Source organism: Lycium barbarum, chromosome 2, assembly GCF_019175385.1.
Source record: "Lycium barbarum isolate Lr01 chromosome 2, ASM1917538v2, whole genome shotgun sequence".
NCBI lineage: Eukaryota > Viridiplantae > Streptophyta > Magnoliopsida > Solanales > Solanaceae > Lycium > Lycium barbarum.
The window spans coordinates 41,514,341-41,519,896 of NC_083338.1; the positions used below are offsets into that span (position 1 = coordinate 41,514,341).

At 41.5% G+C, this 5,556-nt stretch overlaps 1 pseudogene; it reads left to right on the forward strand.

Moving 5' to 3' along the window:
* The window catches only part of LOC132628515 (DNA-directed RNA polymerase subunit beta-like), a 6,538-nt pseudogene extending 4,199 nt beyond the window's left edge, over window positions 1–2,339 (forward strand).
* The last annotated feature ends 3,217 nt before the right edge of the window (window positions 2,340–5,556 follow it).

The window sequence follows — 5,556 nt, forward strand, 5'->3', positions numbered from 1 at the left end:
ACATAAATAGTTCATGGGAGAAAATGAAGTTATTTGGGCCCTGGAGGACTGACAGGGCGCACTGCTAGTTTTCGGATACGAGATATCCATCCTAGTCACTATGGACGTATTTTCCCAATTGACACATCTGAAAGAATCAATGTTGGACTTATTGGATCCTTAGCAATTCATGCGAGGATTGGTCATTGGGGATCTCTAGAAAGCCCTTTTTATGAAATTTCTGAGAGGTCAACCGGGGTACGGATTCTTTATTTATCACCAGGTAGAGATGAATACTATATGGTAGCGGCAGAAAATTCTTTAGCCTTAAATCGGGATATTCAGGAAGAACAGGTTGTTCCAGCTCGATACCGTCAAGAATTCTTGACTATTGCATGGGAACAGGTTCATCTTCGAAGTATTTTTCCTTTTCAATATTTTTCTATTGGAGCTTCCCTCATTCCTTTTATCGAACATAATGATGCGAATCGAGCTTTAATGAGTTCTAATATGCAACGTCAAGCAGTTCCTCTTTCTCGCTCCGAGAAATGCATTGTTGGAACTGGGTTGGAATGACAAGCAGCTCTAGATTCGGGGGCTCTTGCTATAGCCGAACGCAAGGGAAGGGTCGTTTATACCAATACTGACAAGATTCTTTTAGCAGGTAATGGAGATATTCTAAGCATTCCATTAGTTATATATCAACGTTCCAATAAAAATACTTGTATGCATCAAAATCTCCAGGTTCCTCGGGGTAAAGGCATTAAAAAGGGAGAAATTTTAGCGGATGGTGCTGCTACGGTTGGTGGCGAACTTGCTTTGGGGAAAAACGTATTAGTAGCTTATATGCCGTGGGAGGGTTACAATTCTGAGGATGCAGTACTTATTAGCGAGCGTTTAGTATATGAAGATATTTATACTTCTTTTGACATACGGAAATATGAAATTCAGACTCATGTGACAAGCCAAGGCCCTGAAAAAGTCACTAATGAAATACCGCATTTAGAAGCCCATTTACTACGCAATTTAGACAAAAATGGAATTGCGATGCTGGGATCTTGCGTAGAGACGGGTGATATTTTCGTCGGTAAATTAACACCCCAGGTCGTGAAATAATCGTCGTATGCCCCGGAAGATAGATTGTTACGAGCTATACTTGGTATTCAGGTATCTACTTCAAAAGAAACTTGTCTAAAATTACCTATAGGTGGCAGGGGTCGGGTTATTGATGTGAGGTGGATCTAGAAAAGGGGTGGTTCTAGTTATAATCCCGAAACGATTCGTGTATATATTTCACAGAAACGTGAAATCAAAGTAGGCGATAAAGTAGCTGGAAGACACGGAAATAAATGAAGCCAGTAAGCAAACAACGAATCCATGGGTATTTGAACCCGAATATCCAGGAAAAAGCAGAATATTTGATGGAAGGACGGGGAATCCTTTTGAAAAACCCGTTATAATAGGAAAGCCTTATATCTTGAAATTAATTCATCAAGTTGATGAGAAAATCCATGGGCGTTCCAGTGGACATTATGCGCTTGTTACACAACAACCCCTTAGAGGAAGAGCCAAACAGAGGGGACAGCGGGTAGGAGAAATGGAGATTTGGGCTCTAGAAGGGTTTAGGGTTTCTCATATTTTACAAGAGATGCTTACTTATAAATCGGATCATATTAGAGCTCGCCAGGAAGTACTTGGTACTACGCTCATTGGGGAAAAATACCTAATCCCGAAGATGCTCTAGAATCTTTTCGATTGCTCATTCGAGAACTACGATCTTTAGCTCTGGAACTGAATCATTTCCTTGTATCTGAGAAGAACTTCCAGATTAATAGGAAGGAAGAAACATCGGAATGAATAAGAATTTTGCTTCTATGATCGATCGATATAAACATCAACAGCTCCGAATTGGATCAGTTTCTCCTCAACAAATAAGTGCTTGGGCCACTAAAATCCTGCCTAATGGAGAGATAGTTGGAGAGATAACAAAACCCTATACTTTTCATTACAAAACTAATAAACCGGAAAAAGATGGATTATTTTGTGAAAGAATTTTTGGTCCTATAAAAAGCGGAATTTGTGCTTGTGGAAATTCTCGAGTAATCGGAGATGAAAAAGAAGACCCGAAATTTTGTGAACAATGCGGAGTCGAATTTGTTGATTCTCGGATATGAAGGTATCAAATGGGCTATGTCAAACTGGCATGTCCAGTAACCCATGTGTGGTATTTAAAACGTCTTCCTAGTTATATTGCGAATCTTTTAGATAAACCTCTTAAAGAATTAGAAGGCCTAGTATACTGCGATGTGTGATTTGATCGAAATTCTGATTTTACAGACTCGAAAGGAGAAACTGTCATCCCAGTCAATCCTATTCATCTGCACCCGAAAGAAGCGGATTCGTTCACTTGTGCTAACAGAAAAGAAAGACTTATCCCCTGCAAAGCCTTTCTTTGAACTAGACTAGTTTAACAAGAAAGAAAATGAATGGCTATAGAGGAATAGCACAAGGTAAGGCTCAATAATAAGCGGTGTTCTCTTATCTGCTGTTGCCGTTCTTGTCGGACTAACAGCTTTTGGTGGTACGATCTGGTACCGGGGATCCTAGTGCGTAGTCGGTAAGGAAGTGTTTATGTTGTTCGCAGTAAAAATGTTACTTATGCCAGCAGTTCCCTTTCGTTTAGTTGGTGAAAGCTAAGGTGGAAGTTGGTGGGCGTATAAGTAGAAGTGCAATCAAAATCATCATCTGCCCACATCAATATCAACAGACTAAGCAGCAGGTAAGGTTCTAGGTCAAAAGCAGATTCTCGAGCAAGGGTAAAGGCATCTAAATAAAGTGCTAAGCCCCTTGGCTGGAGATCCAATGGAAGTTGGAGTAGTTGATAGCCTTTCTATTTCCACTTTTTGATAACTAGTGATTGGTCAAGCGGCTTTCCCCGCTACAAACAGATGGGGAAATCACCATTCCACACCAATAGCATTGATGAAGATGAGATAGAATAAGGTAGTCTATCTTCTTACCATACGCATTTCTTTTGAGTCAGGTCTTGGCCTTAGAGGACTAAGATAAGTGCTGGTACGTACAAAGTATCTACTTCTTTAAGACAACCTAATAGCGCTATGGTGAGTAGGAAACTCAAAGTTCACGCCTTGCCTGGGACCTAAACCATGCCATCTGATGGATTAGCCCTAACTAGTTGAACCCCTAAGCGCTAATTCATCAAGATCGTAGCTAAGAGAGAGACTGCCCGCCTACCCCATCCACTTTAATAAGTATAAGAATAAGTATAAGATCCCATTCTTCTATTACATGAAAACTCTCACGTATGGCTCTGGAACGGAGATTCTTGTTATTGAATAACAACCTCCACGGACGTATACTCAATCCGAGGCTGGAACTAGGCATTGGAAAATTCAGCTTAGTAGGGATAGTTAAAGAGTCCCCACTTTTGAGTGAATGGGGAAGGGGTAATTCTCCAATAAAAAAAGGAGAGTGAACGAATTCTTTGAACATAAACAAGATAATTCTTTCTTGGAGAGTATGGATGGGAGCATAAAAACAACCCTTTAAAGCTGAGCCCTCCCCTTCAAGGGGGAACTCATGTCAATGCGCTTACCAACTCCTTTTCGACCTTCAAATCTCTTATCTAGACAGGATAAGAGCAAATGAACCCCCTACCTATTCTCTATTCCGCCTCCTGGCTTACAGGTTGTGGGGCATTAAATAGACCTGTTCTCATAGCTATCTATTTGTGCTTTAGCCATAGTAACGGTTGATCCAGTCGATTCATAAGTTTGAAGCCCCTTACTAGATAAGGAGATATCCACCAACCCAGCAGCATACCTTTCAGACCCACCCCTACTAGATACGTCAAATCAACCAATGGTTGGAATGATAACTAAAGATCGGGATAGGGCTCCAGTGAGCCTCACCCAAGAGGGAAAGTCATTTTAGTGTTTTGTGATCGCCCAGCCAATGATGAAATACATTCCTTTCTTGTGGGGACTACGCCCTCGATAGAAAGACGTTCTGATTGCCTCTCAATGGAATTTTCTCATCGGATATATTTATTTCTTTGAGAAGAATGAAATTTCAATATAAGAATTTAGCCAGATAGTCAAGCCAGGAAAGAAACTCGACAAAGACGGAGAGGAAAGCTTCTGAGAATATAGGTTTTTGAGGTGGCATCAATACCAGAGAAGAAAGTGGGAATCCCCTCTTATGTAAGTTCCCTCCTTCCGAGAATAACCATTTCGGAGGGGGCCTGAAGGCAGTAAGGTTTGTTTAGTTTTAGTTTAGGCTGCTAAAGACTGACTTGCCCCCAATAGCCGTAGCTTAAGGCTTAACCCATTGTTGAGTACCTGGGTTCTTCAACCCCGACCTCAATATAATCCGAGGAAAGCTCCATATCAAAAGAATCTTGACCGGTAGCGGTAGGGAGAGAGAAGTTTGGGATATCTTCTGAGTTTGGGGCTAAGGTCTGTAGCTATCGGAGTTTCACTCTTCTCTTCACCGGAATTGGAATCTACTTCACTAGATGGAACAAAGATCCAATTTTCCTAAACTTGCCGTGGAAGGTTTGGAACCCTACTTTATTTAATTTAATACAGGGGCATATCTTTCTCAGAAAGCAGTAAACGAGGGAACGGATCTCGCTTTTGACTTAGAGGAAAAAGAGAATATTGACTCGCCTGCTTTGGGAAGTCAATATTCTATAGTTGGAATCTATCTTCCACTGGCTGTGATAAAGACATATCTGCTAGAAGAAGTGCGGTCATAAAGTATTTCTTTCCCTAAGGGCAGAAGGAGTTCGAAATGACTATCTCTCTCGTCCAGTCCACGAAAATGCCCCTTCCTTTAGGTTGTGGCTAAAAATCAGCCTTGGTGATCTATCTTCCTTCTCTTAGGCCCCTAGACCATGATGTATTAGATCCCCATGAATGAGGAAAGGTAGTTTCAACTAAGGTCTTAAAGTCCAGCCCGGTGATGAATCTTCTTCCACTCCCCAACCTCTAAGGAGTCGTAGAGCAATGTCTTTATTGGCGGTTGTGCAACCTTCGATTGAAGAAACTTCTGCGGATTGCGACAGCACCTAGCGTTGGATCAAGGCTCTCACTCGCTCAAGACGTCGATGCGCCACCGGGTTGACCCTTTTCTTACCTGCATGGGGAGTTGCGATGGATGCCAAAATGAAGACTCCTCAGCGCCAATTAGGGGTACAAGAGATAGTTGGATCGTAAGACTTTCTCTCATATCCCACTCCCTTCCATGAGATAGTCAATTTTAGCATCTTTGAAGAATCATATTGAGAAAAAGAAAGAAGCCACGAAAGGAGTTGAGCAAGAGCTATAAGAAGAACGTTTACCTCGTAAATATGTAAAGTGGAAAACAAGGCAATCTCATACGTGAAGCTTCGTTTTTTCTATAAGCAGACTTTGAGGCCCTTAGAACAAGAACTAGATTAGACCTAGTGCTTTTGCTCGTTTTTAAAAAAGGAAAGAGTAGGCCGAGAAAAACTCTACTTTACAAACTTGCCTGCCTCCGCTCAACCCTTCTGCCCCACCTATACTAATATAG